Genomic DNA, 15,365 nt, shown 5'->3' with positions numbered 1-15,365 from the left:
GTAACCTGCATGCCTGAGAGTTCTCCATAATGTTCTCAAAGGTGAGTGGAGTCCACCAATCCTCACTGGGCCAGCGTGAACTACGGCTTTAAACCCTTGTCGGTGTGCGAGGAGACCCGGGCCATGTAATGGGCCGGTTAATGGGTTGACATGCTGATGGTGATTATATTCTTCGATAATAGAATACTAAATTGATAATTTTTTTATAACCATTGGAAGTATTATAAGATAAAGTCATTTTCGTGTTTAATCCTGTGTTTTTATACAAGACTATATAACAGAAAAATATAAAACTCTCGAATGCAGGTATAGATAGGTTAATTTTTTAAACTAAGTATGCTGTGGTCTTCATCTTAGACCAGGTTGTGCTTGGAACCCTTTAGTTTAAATTACCGAATTTTATAGTTAAGGGCACTGCATAGATGTCTGTGATAGGCCTACATGAATGAAGTCAATCACAGAATTAGTAACACACAGAACCCTCATTCAGCCATTACTGCATGCAGTGCATTGTGTCTAAAAATTAGTAAAAAGCCCCGAGCACACCTCACTTCACATCCGCGGTTTGTTGCTAGCTCACAAACTTTTCCCATTTTCCCCGTTATAATATGATAAACGTTTAGAACATTAGAGGTAAAATAATTACTGTCAGCTGCTAAATGGAATGAAGCGACGCATTTTGGACAAACACTACTACAGTGGAGTGGTTATTGATGCTTCAATATTCTTCAAAGTCAAATATTTCTTCATTCAAATGAAGGCCCATAGATGGCGCTTGTTGGGCGTACGCGACGTTACATAAAACATGTGTACATGGTAGTAAGATGATGAGACTACAAACATTCATTGTAATCCATGTTTTTGTATTATCACTAGCAGACCGCCATCTGTCGGGCTGATTTGTGAATCTAAACCATCCAGGGTGCCACCCAAACGCATACCAAAAAATTCATTCAAATCGGTCCAGCCGTTTAGGAGGAGTTCAGTGACATACACACACAAGAAATATACATATTATCATAGAATGTCTTTTTTAATTTTTCGCTAAATTTAATGCTAAAGGAATGTAAAATCATTTTTTTTTATTCATACCGTTCTAAATAGTTTTGTCAAAATTTTATTGAAGAACCTACAAAATATGTTATAATTTTGTTTCAAGAAATAAATAAATAATAATTTATGTTTATACGTCGTCAAGAACGCAAGCAGCGAAATTATAAATTAATTTGTGCCAAATAGTGCTCCGGAAATACAAGATAAACTGATTTAAATAAGTGAGTTAAAAACACACTAAAAACCAAAATGTTAAGAACTAAGAAAAACGTGATGCAATGCGCAAAAAACCGACTAAGCCGCGAAGTAGGTAGCTAGCGTTAAATCCGTTTTTTGTATGTTTTCGTTAGATTATCTGCATAACTGACCGCCAATGAGATCAAAAAAAGTAAAGTAAGTATCTAAATAATGATCCGTAAGAGTTATGGTTGCATTACGTCTATTACGAGAGATCACTACCGAGCGCCGATGAAAGCTTGCTGCAAAAACCACAATGATCAATGACGTCACATTTTCTAAATTCGATAAAAAAATGTATAGTATGGTTACCATAAAAACGAACACACATTAGGTAGACTTAATACTGGACCCCTTTTATTTCGGTTTTCAAAAACACCAGGACTGTTGGTTTTTCCTGACGTAGAAGTGTTCTATTTCTGTTTTCCATAAATTTTTTTTAGTAATTAAAAATATAAATTATCTTTGTATTTTAAATCTATAGAAAAATGCTGTCAAAAAAGACTACACATCTGTACAAATGTTGCCATATTTAACAATAAATAAGGAGACTTTTAATTAGGTACAGCACTTTTAAATTGTGTACCTATAGGAATCAATGTTTTGTTTTTTTTTGTATCCAGCGTAAATAGCTCCTTGTGACAGTTCCGGGATAAAAAATATTCTATGTCCGTTTTCAAAATGCAAGTTATACCTCTAACCGGCTGTATCTCCAAACTAAAGTAATCGATAGAATATAATTCTACTATGAATTTTTCTAAATAGTTTTATCTAAGCATAATCTTACCTAAATATAAAGGTATAAATAATTAATTTATCTACGTTTTCTTCTATCTATCTCATCTTATCTATTTCTTTAAAAATATATAATGTAAAATATGTACGAAATTTCAAGAAGAAGGCCAGTAGCGGTTGATCTGTACGTAGGTAGCAAAGATAGACACATCCAATTTTATGATATTAGTTTGGAAGTATAGAGAGTATAAAAAGCGATTATAGCCTTAATATAGTCTAGTGAGACTTGGGCCTACCCCAGCACGAACTTCGGAGTTAAGTGCATTTCAAGGAATAAAATGACACTTGCTTCTCTCAAAATTAATTTATTTCAAGTAGGCCTATATAAGCACTTTTGAAACGTCAAGAATGTTTGTTTGTGACTCTACCACCGGTTCGGAAAGCAGATTCTACCGAGAAGAAGCCGGCAAGAAACTCAGCAGTTGCTCTTTTCCAACATTATTTTACATTTTAACAATCAATTTAACATCTTGTGTTAGATAAAAGCGGAACGGCTTGCTTCTAGGCATCCTTGTTATTAAGAAATTCATCAATAGTATAGTAACCTCGATGTATTAAATTTGTTTTTGTACATTATTATTTAACTTATGTAATGGTTAATCTAATATTACTTTCGGTATCATGTTATAAAAGCATATACTCAGTGTCACAAAGGTATTCCGCACTATCCTAACGTCCGTTTTCTATATTCAATCTATCTGTAACGTACCTCTTTTCTATGTTTTTTCCTTTTACGCCTTTGGTTGCCTGGTAGAAATCGCTATATAGCGATAAGGCCACCAAATTGTATTCTCTTGCTGTGTATTTATATCTCTGTAACTACCTTTTTTCTTTGGTGTACAATAAAAGTGTATTCATTCATTCATTCAATCAAATCTATAAATTACGGATAGATTGAAAATTGAAATGAAATAAAACGAAAACCTTTTTACTGAGCCTGTTAAAGCAAAAAATCTATGATGCCGGGCTCAGTACAGTAGACGTAGAAATCTTAATTAACACATTAAACGTACTCTGACATCGGATTAACCTTACTATTAAAAACGACTATAATTGTTATTGATTACAGTATTGAACATACAGACGATAAAGGCGCTTACAGACGCTACGGCAGGCGTTGTTATCAGAGCGAACTGTACGCCACGTTGCGTCGCGTCGAATGCGTGGCGTCGCGTTTACGATACTGTGATGATAGGACCACGGTATTGTTCTATAATAATAATTTGACAGACCAAGCTAAGGTATTTGAAAAACTATCGTCCATTCACAAAGCCATAAATCACGCTCTTCAGATCAGAACACAGCAATACTGTTTGCTGCAGAAATAAACATGACGGTAGTACTTCCCCGCACGAGCTCTGTCACAAAAAGACTACGGGAATCTGAAGCCTAACCCTCTAGGCTTCCATTTTGTAGTGAAATGTTGTAGTATGTATTATCTAGATCACATGTTAAACGTTAAACTATAACATGATAATAATTATGCTATAGATTTTTTATCGTATGTATTTACAATAAGTTTTAGGTACTCGTCGGTCGTCAGTTTAAAGATTGTTAAGGTATGTTTCTGTCGCCCACAACATTACTTCTACCTACCCATTGGCGTGTTTAGAGGGCATGCACAGGGTATGCAGATGATATAAAGTGAAGAAAATCTCCAGTACGAGTTATGAATTCTTAAGGGTAGGCCTTTTATAACTCTTACAATGCCTATCTTTAAGTTTTTTATAACTCTTACATACCCTCTATGCACGCCACTGTACCTACCTAAGTATACTAAATCGATCGCGCGGAAGTACCTAAACTACTATTTGTATGAAATCTAAATAGCCTAGTGACATCACTATTGTCGGTACTACTATATGACGTTTGTTACTCTATCGGATAGTTAAACGGAGGTAGGAAATCGCCCACTTGGCACCCGGGTTGCAACGTCGCGTCATCATCGAAGTAGCAAGTATTTGTATGAAATATAAAGAGCGCCACCTAGTGACATTACTGTTGCAGTACTACTATATGACGTTTTTTACTCTATAATAGAATACGAATAATTAAACGGAGGTGGAAAATCGCACACTATTCACCCGGGTTGCACCGTCGCGTCGTCAACGAAGTAGCGTAGGTCTAACGTCTGTAGCCGCTCTTACTCGGAGCCGCTGAAGATTATTGGCAAGACAATGCCAGTAATCTTCAACAATGGCCTATAACAAATGGATGTACATGAATTCAATAACCAATTTCGTTGATTTATCTGATTATTGTTCGTAATATTATTACATACTATGCTACAATAACACCTTTCTCTTGTAGTGTGAGGGACAGGTGTCGTGATTTCAATCAATTTAATGCGTAACAGACTGTTAGATCTCAGATATTTTTTTCACATTTTTTTTCTGTCAAACTTTCGTTCTGCAAGTTATCGTCTATGAACTAAAAGGCTGTACGATACAGCATACAGCTTACATGGCCCACAAAGACTCGCATTTTTTATATTGGTAGATAAAAGGTAATGGGTTGTTGATTTCATCACCTGGAAAAGCATTATCGTACCGTTAGTAGTTAACTAGATTTCCGGCAGGGGTAATTTGGGAATTAAAAATTTTAGAATTTTCTCTGGTCTGGTCTGGGAGGCTTTGGCCGTGGCCAGATACCACCCTACCGACAAAGACATGCCGCTAAGCGATTTAGTGTTCCGGTGCGCACGCGTAGAAACAGATTAGGGGTATCACTACCATACTCCCTAACAGGTTAGCCCGCAACCTTATTAGACTGCATCATCAGTTACTGAGATGAGATTACAGGCAAGGACTTACTTATTGCGAAAAAAAAAAACCTACTCATATTGCATTAACAAGAAGTTTTACTTGGTGTGTATTGGAACGTAATTCGGCCGTTAATTTGGCACCACTGTTTCTAATATACATAGAAACAGCATTAAAATATCAATGAAATGCAAAAAATATTTGGTACTCTTTCTACTTATGGGCTTGATATGCTGCCAGAAAGAAACTTGTACAATGTTCTTCACGTAAATATTTAGATCTTATGTATTATGTTCAGATATTTTATGTAATTTTCTAGTGAAAATTAGGTAGTGCTAAAATGTAAATAAACCCTTAATTGACTTGTCTAAAAATAGTGCTTTCGTTTTACAGAAGTCACAGTGTAAAAAAAATACTACTACATCAGACCTTTAAATTAATTTTAATCGTCACCATTACTATACTAATAATAATTACTGGCATTTTTTTTTTACATTTGTCTTTTAAAATCTTTCGACTGCCTCTGCGACTATAATCTTTTTTGTCGCCGCAATCAGCTGAAATAACGCGTGCAGTGAAAATGTATGTGAATCAATTGTTAACGATTTCCGTAAAGATGCGCGTAACTGAATATTCATTGCATTGATAACGAAGCTATTGAAAGTTATGTGATAATAGCTATGATTTATTGTATAAAACACATTCTTTACTTTGTCTGTAATTGCAACAATTGAAACATTCGCAACAATTTGTGGCGCACAAATTTACACTTTAGAAAACAGTTTTAATTTAAAAATCAAAACATAATATAAATATCGAGCTAGCCCCTTTTTTTGTTTAATTTTTCAACCGAAATATTACGTATTACATAGATTCTGCGCAACCGTATACTTACTGATAAGTGAGGCACTATTTTTAGATCCGTCAATTTAGTTTAGTTTAGCATAATTGTTAATACTCAACCAAGCTAAACGTGTATTCTAAATTTCATCGAAATTGGTTGAGGATAACTGATATGTAATTCAGCTGCAATGATCATTACCATTTTTATTTTTTTCATCATTTTCTCACTCTCTGAATGAGAAGAGTTTGGGCCATAGTTTATCCACTACGCTTTCTGCTGGTTTCGTCAAGATGTTTTTCTTCATTGTTAAAGCAAGGGATATTTATTTATTTATTTATCTTTAATTGGAAATTGTTAAAAAATTTGTTTCCTTAAAACTAATAACAAGTTTTCACAGATAAGTTCTATATAAACAAGGCTAGCTGGTAGAACCCACCAAAAACGCTGTAAACTATACCTAAAAATTAAGTTTACCTAACATGCAACAGTTTATCTAATAGGTGGCGACGTACACTATTCATATTACCATAAAAAAAAATCCATAAATTTCGTGGCCATTATAAACAGAATTAGAAACACAAACTACACAATAATTAAATCTGTTCTTAGTTTTAGTTAAAGGTACGTGCAGAATTATTTTATGCCTTATAAGTAATGCCTGGGTAATTTAAATAAAAAAATACCTACAAAACTAAAAGTTTGAAGCGCTTGTCCCCCCTGAAGAGAGGCTGAAGCTCTCATCACAATTACCGATAAACCCCACAAATCATTGCAAATACAAGCTTCGCAATATATGTCAAATTTGCCACTTTATAACTATAGCGCGGATATGTGCGTTCAAACCGTAACGCCTACGATTTGCGTACGACAGTTAGGGAAGCACCTCTCACGTCATAGTCCAGGAAGGAAAACTGTTTATATCACAAGATTGATGTTACGGAAGACAAGATATCAATTTAATGCCGTCCGCTCACCCGGTAACTCTAGATGGCTTTCACTCTCTAGGGTCGCGGGTTCGATGCCTGCCAAGATGAAGCGATAGCGGTGACTGTTCAATCCAATCCAATCCGGCAAATAAGGTGCCATTTACATTTGCTAGTTGAAAGGTTGCCAATGGCCTAGAAAATTTTATGAAAAACAAAACATTCTCTTGCATATAGAAGGCATCATAAAATGTTCGATTTTTTGGATTAGGTATATTAATAATAAGTATATTTAGTACAGCTTAGAAATGGTACGATTTATGTTTGTTGGGTAGGTTTTCATTTATTTGCCAAGAAATTCTTACTACCAGTACTCAGTTATTATTTATTACTAAATTGCCCGGTGAATTTCGTACAACTTCATAATTCCTATATTTTAGATTACACGGGTGTTCCTAATATTCATTTTTTTTTACATTACCCTTTTTCTGCTATAAGCAAACAAATGAATGATTTTCAGAATCAGCGTACATATTTTGACATGCAAAGTAAACATGCCCCAGTGTCGGAGTGAAACGAGCGTAAAGAGTATATTTTGCAATATCTGTTTTGAGGATAAAGAAAATACTTAGATAAAAATGGTCTAAATAATAATAATGGTAAATGGTCGAAATTACTCAGATTAAGAATTAATAAAAGGCGGTCTAAATCAAGTGTAAATACACCCTTAGACCATTCGTTGTTTCTATATCTTTGAGTAACAAATAACAATTTATTCTGCGGTTTCTTTCGTTCGAATGAATCATATCTTTATACGAGTAAATTATATAAACGTATGCGGTACTTTAGTAAACATTAAACATATAAGCTATCTCAGTACCCATAACACAAGCTACGCTTACTTTGGGGCTAGATGGCGATGTGTGTATTGTCGTAGTATATTTATTTATTTATTTATTTATTATTTAAACACCCAGACACTGAAAAACATTCATGTTCATCACACAAACATTTTCCAGTTGTGCAACACTTCTCAGGGCATGCAAGAAACACATCCAGCAAAGTGTTGCCATGTGTCCATCGATTTAAGGTGTAGGTGTTAAGCCTCATGTGGCTGTAACTAAACCGCCAACCACACGCTTCAGACTGCAACACTGCATTGCGACAATGCTGCTAAGCAGCAGAAATAAGCAGTGTGGTACGTCCCCGGACGAGATCTGTCCCAAAAATGTGTACTACTACTCAGTGGCGTGCATAGAGGGTATGCAGATAATATATACCTTTTATACCTTGTCACATAAACTCTGTGTGGTTTGAGATGAGGTGAGTGACTAGAGTGAGTGATAGTTGTCGTAAATTGTTTTACTCTTAAGTTGACCAATAAAAAAAAATAAAAAAAATGAAGAATATCTCCTGTCAGAGTCATAAAAAACTTAAGGATAGACATTGTAAGAGTTATTAAAAGTCTACCCTTAAGTATTTATGACTCATACTGTAGATTTTCTTCATTTAATATCATCTGCATACCCTGTGCATAACCTCTATGCACGCCACTGCTACTAATACTGTTACTGTACTAATATCGATACTAATGTTACTGTACTAATGTCGTGCTAATATCGATAATTTTAGTTCGGTACAGTAAACCGGATGTCCTGACTCGCCCTATTAAACATTAACTCAAGCCCTATCGGAACCGGATTAATATAGACATTTGCAAATGCAATAATAATTCACATATTCACTTTCTAAAGTAGATCATTCAGTTTCAATTTAATTCACTTGTACAAAATCAGAATTATCGCGAGCGGTTTTATCGCGGTTTAGTAGTTAAGAAATAGTTTCTTAAGGAATTTAATCAGGTTTTAGTGATAAATGTCTTGTTTTCAAGTGGTTAGCATATTCTAGTTAATTAGGGTTCGATTCTCAGGTTGGGCCTGACATGTTTGTTCGTTTTTTATTAACTTTTAGAACAGTTTTATTTTTATAATATAATTCAATCCAATACGTGTAAATGAAAACCGAAATATTACTTTACAGGCTTTAGAGGTACATTATTTACTGTCTCTAAGAATTATCTGCGAAATCGAAATGCTAATAGTTTTTGAGTAAACCACTGCCATTGTTTTTAATGAAAGATATCAGATACAGCCCTAACATCACATGCAAAATTAAAATGAAGTGACTCCTGTCAATTTGGAAATAAATGTAAAAATCGTGTCAAAGAGTGGTTGCTCACACAAACATATGCAGAAACTGAAAAGTTGCTTGAAGTTTTAGTTTAGTTCGGTAATATACACACAAAACCACGTACGCGCGCACACACACACAAACACACACGGACGCACGCACGCAAGCACACACACACTGATATGTATAAATGCGAATTCATATCTTCCATTTTTTTTGTTTTATACGAGCCATTTTTATAAGGAAAGCACTGTCGCCTATAACACAGTTTTATACCTAGCTCAGGGACAGTTGATTTCTGTATATCCGTGTAAATATAACAATAATATAAGTTATACCTATTGGGCAGATGTAATGTAACTTTTACCTATGTTTTATTGAACAATCAAAAATTATTATTATTATTATAATTTATTAGCTACGCATCGCGTAGCGTAGATGCTATGCGCGTGTTGGTCTTTTATCATCAATAGGGTTGGCATAAGTAAACACTTGGAATATTTCATTTAGTTTGTATGGAAAAATAAATATGCTTATTTTGATTTAATATTTTTCCCTCAACAGTATTCCGTAATCCGGTTACACGCTGTATTATAAAGGGATGGACTGTTCGATACGTTGGCCATTCCTTCCACCCATTTTTAACTTTTAAGTGACTTAATCTAAAAAGAAATACACGCCGAAATCATAAAAATAATACAAACACAAGGATTAAAAGTTTTTTATATGCATAACTATTATATGTATATTGTCACCATCAACCCATTATCGGCCCATTACAGAGCACGGGTCTCCTCCTACAATGAGCAGGGGTTAAGACCGTAGTCCACCACGCTGACCCAGTGCGGATTGGTGGAGTCCACACACCTTTGAGAACATTATGTTAACTCTCAGGCATGCATTTCTTCACGATGTTTTACTTCACCGTTAAAGCAAGTGATATTTTAATTACTTAAAAACGCACATAACTTAGAAAAGTTAAAGGTGCTGGGATTCAAGATCGGCCGTTAAAAGTGAAGTCGAGCCCCACACTACATAAAGCCAAAACATTCGCCAATATCAGATTGTGTGTTATAATATGAGAGATGGGACTGCAACCATTCGTTCGATGTATTGGCTGTCCCGTACCCTAGGGACCAGATATTTTAGACAAGGGTTGTTCGGTCAAGAATTTCTTAGTACCAGACCGGAGTAAGGAAATAAGTGTTCTATTACTATGACAAGGAGTGCAATATAAGCATATAAGCAGTGGTTGTTATCATTTATAATAACCGTAAAATCGTAAAACTCCTCTTTTGTGATACTACTTAGCCTGATTTCTTGTAAGTTAAAAAATAAATAAATATACTACGATAATAAACACATCGCCATCTGGCCCCAAAGTAAGTGTAGCTTGTGTTATGGGTACGAAGATGACTGATGAATATTTTCATGAATAATATGCATAAACACTTATAATATACAGATAGACACCCACTTAAAAACATTTTCCAGTTGTGGAAATCGAACCCACGGCCTAGACCTCAGAAAGCAAAGTCGTTGCCCACTGCGCCAGTCGGCCGTCAAATGGTCGATTTTCCACATTTAAGGACATATACAGTTTCTTTTTTTTTCTATTTCTGTATGCAAAGCCTGCGTGATGGACTATGGTCTACACCCTTCTCATTCTGTGAAGAGACCCGTGTCGTCTAATGGGTCGTGAGAGTAATCCGTTATAGGGTTTCCGTTCACAATGAAGGCTTTGCTTGTACAATGACATTTCAACAGCCATAATATAACTACGTGAGCTTGAGGTTTGATGTGTATTCCTACCGAGAGCGGGTTACGTAAACATTATAGGAAAGCACAGGTTCCGTACACGTGGAGTAGCGCGGAATGCATTTCACTGCCTTAATTATGCGGGTTAACCCATAGGTGGTAGCGTTTTTAGGACTCTGTTATTATTTTTTTAGTAAGGAGTTTACGAATGTAGTTATAACCTCACCACCATGTACACACGCTTAAAGCTTTCTTAAGCGATAAGGCCGCGTTTTGTATTGTGCTTCCGTCTTTGTTTTTCTATTCTGACAGCCGAATGGCGCAGTTAGCAGCGACCCTGCTTTCTGAATCCAAGGCCGTGGGTTCGATTCCCACAACTGGAAAATGTTTGTGTGTTGAGCTTGAATGTTTTTCAGTGTCTTGGTGTTTATATGTATATAATAAGTATTTATGTTTATTATTCATAAAAAATATTCATCAGTCATCTCAGTACCCATAACACAAGCTACGCTTACTTTGGGGCTAGATGGCGATATGTTGTCTTAATATATCAATCATTTATTTATTTATTTTGCTTTTATTTCCCTTACTTCACAGTGGTTTTCAAATAAAGAGTTAAATAATAAATAATAATGAAACGCAAGCATGAAAGTGTCACTTATGGGCCGATTTGAATAAATAAATATTTGGCTTTATTTATTGATTGATTCAGCTTTATTTATTGCTTATTTATTAATTGACCGTTTTCTTAATAGCTTTTGTATAAAGTTGTAAGTTTTGTAAAGTAAACTTAAGTTTAATGGAGGCAGTCAACTTTAAGTGCACACTCTTACACTATATCGTAAAAAGCGGGAACTACGAATAGTTCATCAAAAATAAAACAAATTAGAAAATCATAATAAATAACTACGGTATTACCAACAAAACTTACAAGGCGTTTTTCAAGCCATACGAGTACAAATTCGGATCAATTAGCTAAAAATTTAGCAAAATTTAAAGCAAATGGACTGTAACAATGTTAGTATTAGAAGTGAAAATAAACTTGTAGTGCAGTTTAATAGGCTGCGTATAAGTAATTCATTTAAGTTTTTACAGTATATCATTTTATAACAAATTACCAGATGAAATCCTTGAAATGTCTCGCAATAAGTTCAAAGTTTATATAAAACGTAAGCTTATAGAAAAGTCCTATTATAATATTTAGGATTATTTAAACGATAAAAAAGCTTGGGTGTAAATTGCTCTAACTTCATAGCTTAATATTAATTCACTGTGAGATGGTGTTAAAAAACAAACCTGGCTCAGTTTGTTGTGGGCTCTTCTTAGACCGGGGCGATTATAGAGCGGGGATCTTATCGGGTTGGTTTTTTTTATAGGCTTCAGTATTTTGACGAATAGAACTTTTACTTTTCACGGTATAAAAAGATGTAGTTTAATTATTATTTACAAATAATCTCAATTTTATTGTAATGAATGAGGTTATGAGGCGTGCATTTTTAGATATTCCAACTATTTGAATTTGAATTTGATGATATTTTGACCATACTGTCTGTCACTTATATTTTGCACCAAACGGTAATTGCATCACATCGTCAGCAGTTTGTGGTGGACTTATTATGTTGCCTATGGTACTTACAGGGTTGCGTCACATTCCATGGATAGAATACTTGATTGCCTGCCTATTGATGTTAGCTTTGAATGAATTTAACGTTATTGTGAATCGTGTACTTAATGATAGGAAATGATTTAGACTATATCTTTACTCATGTAGGCCTATCACAGGCACTTATGAAGCGTTCATACATATATGTTTACATAAATGTAAGGGGATGGTGATAACTTCGTTAGCCAACTTAAACCTGAAGCTACGAGGGTTCCAAACGCGCCCTGGTCTAAGAAGAGCCCACAACAGACTTGGCCGGGTACATTTTTTTTTTGTTATTACCATCTCACAGTAAATTTAGATTAAGCTATGAAGCTAGAGCAATTCACGCCTAAGCTTTTTTATCGTTTAAGTAATCCTTAATATTATAATAGGATTTTTCTCTAAGTTTACATTTTATATAAACTTTGAATTTATTGAGAGACAAAAACCTACAGTCCACCCCTGGACTACTATTTATATATATTATGTATATTTAATATTTATATATAACGTATATTTATTTAAATTATCTATGTTTTAATATCTAGATACATTTTGGTATTTATGTATATATTACAACACTCTGGGCACTATCCCGTTCTCTTGCTCTAAGTCCTCTCTACAAAGGTTGCCTGTAAGAGATTGCTTGCAGCAATAAGGCCGCCTTTGCATGTCTACATTGTTTCATTAATGTTTATTTTCCTATATGTATGTTTAAGTGTAATAAAGTGTTTCTTCTTCTTCTTCTGGACTAAAGGCCTCTGCCAACGGGGGGATTCCCCATAATCACCACTCTGGACTTCAGGGTGTCGGTTTTTTGTGACGATGTGCATTGTGAAAATTTACTCTCATAATTTTTTCTTAACGTGCCAAAAGAAGTATAGCTTCAAAAATGCTTCTAGTTATACCTACGTATTAGTGAAGAACTAGAAACTTTCTCGCGGCATATCGAGATGGTATCGACAATCGTATCAGGAGCTCAATTAGGCGAACGGAAGTACGCGCTACTGTTGCGATATGAATCTACGAAATAATAAAGTCATCGTATCTTGACCACTCGAGGAATTTGTGTGGAATGTGGACGAGATAGCTGGGATTCCGATACGTGTTTGTCCCTGGCGTAGTAGCCAGCCCTGTTAGTACGGGCGATTTGGGAATATTTAATTTCTGCTTTTATTTTGAAGTTATACTTCTTTTGGCGCGTTAGGGAAAAATGGTAAGAGTACATTTTTACGATGCGCACACCGTCAGAAAAAACCGACACCATGAAGTTAGCTATGCTCAACATTTTAGTTTTTCCAAAAAAAAGTTTGACAGTTTGACTATCAATGATTCTTGAACAATACCTTTTTCTATTGTTAGTGTATCGTTTTTTATACAAACGTAGAATAAAGCGAAAGATAACATTTTTGAAAAGATTTTTATCTTGTTACGCCAAAGTAGTATAACTTCTAACGCGTGTACATAAGTACACACAATTTTTTTTTTTTTAATTATTATACAAGCTACTTGTTTTGTGTATGTGTTTTGTTCCCCATTGGTTGCTATGAAGCGATCATCATCATCATATTCGACCCATCACCAGCCTCACTACAGGGCACGGGTCTGCTCCCACAATGAGAAGGGGTTAAGGCCGTAGTCAAACACGATGGCCCAGTGCGGATTGGTGGACTCCACATACCTTTCAGAACGTTAATTAGAACTCTCAAGCATGCAGGTTTCCTCAAGATGTTTTCCTTCACCGTTGAAGCGAATATTTTTAATTAGTTAAAACGTAGCTTAGAAAAGTTAAAGGTGCGTGCTGGGATTCGAACTCGGCCACCCGAAAGCGAAGTCGATCTCCTACCCGCTGCGCTATCACCGCTATGGCGCTGAATTGTATACGCTGTTTCGTTATACTTTTCTTTTTTATGTATTTTTTGTGGTGTGCAATAAAAGTATATTCATTCATTCATTCAAGTAAGGCCTTTACTGCAATCACACCTGGTGGTAAGCTGGTACAGTCTAAGATGGTAGTAACCTGTTGAAAAGTATGGCAGTTATATTTGACCCATACACCTAATCGGTTTCTGCGCAACATAGTACTGGAACGCTAAATCGCTTAGCGGCACGTCTTTGTCGGTAGGGTGGAAACTAGCCACGGCCAAAGCCCCAAAACCAGACCAGACTTAAATTTAAATTAATTTCAGTCGTCAACCTCGGTACATATGGCGTTTAAATAAATAGCCAAGTTATATGACGAAAACCTATATCAAAAAAGGAAAAACATTGTTGTAGCAGAGAGAACAAAATATTAGGTTTTGAATTAAAATTTTTAAGAATGTGTTATGTTCTTATCAATAAATCAGGATTATCTACAGAACTTGGCACCCGTTTAGATCTAAATTATTTTTTCTCTTTATAACTTGGCTCTCAAATTTAAATAAATTATGTTCTTGATAGGATTATGTTATTTTTTTTTTTAAGTAATTAAAATGTCGTCCGTACACCTCTTCGCGGTCGACCAACGCTGCGCTTACCAGTGCGGGGCTGCCATTCCAGCACCTTGAGACCCCAACGTCCATACCTTCTCCGAACTATGTGCCCCGCCCATTGCAACTTCAGCTTCGCGACTCGTTGAGCTATGTCGGTTCTTCTACGGTTCTCCACATTTCTGATTTGATCACGTAGAGATACTCACAGCATAGCTCTCTCCATCGCCCGCTGAGTGACTCTAAGCCTTTTTATGACGCCCATAGTTAGCAACCAAGATTGAAAAATAATAAATGGTAATTAATAAGGAAAAAAATATACAACCGCATCGGCAATTCTCAATACCACCGAAAATGATTTATCGATGCGTCAATCAGTTATAAGTAATTGTTATCGGCGACATCTTAATTGGCCGTCCAATCCGTCTGTCCGTTTATCCGTCAAGACGGAATTCGTTGAGCAATCGAAATTAATGCAGACAAATGGACAATTTCAAATTGGTGTTATTCTATATTTTCATTTAAACCTGAGAATGTTGAGTAGTCTTGATTTCGGATATAGACTTGGCATATAATATTAATACTTATAGAATAGTCAGTTCAAGTATCACTGACTTAAGGATCTGAAACGTGGCCGCTTACTATGGGCCGCATAAGAAGGGAAGTCGCTCCGCCGAGCGACTTCTG

General features: G+C 35.4%; 1 protein-coding gene across 1 annotated transcript in view; it reads left to right on the top strand.

Annotated features, from left to right (window-relative positions):
* Positions 1-15,365, top strand: part of LOC120626933 — a 32,959-nt gene that overhangs the window by 1,067 nt on the left and 16,527 nt on the right. The gene's annotated exons all lie outside the window — the stretch shown is intronic.

This window comes from Pararge aegeria, chromosome 10 (genome assembly GCF_905163445.1).
Source record: "Pararge aegeria chromosome 10, ilParAegt1.1, whole genome shotgun sequence".
NCBI lineage: Eukaryota > Metazoa > Arthropoda > Insecta > Lepidoptera > Nymphalidae > Pararge > Pararge aegeria.
The sequence above is the reverse complement of the archived record's forward strand: the minus strand, read 5'-3'. Positions and strand labels throughout refer to the sequence as shown.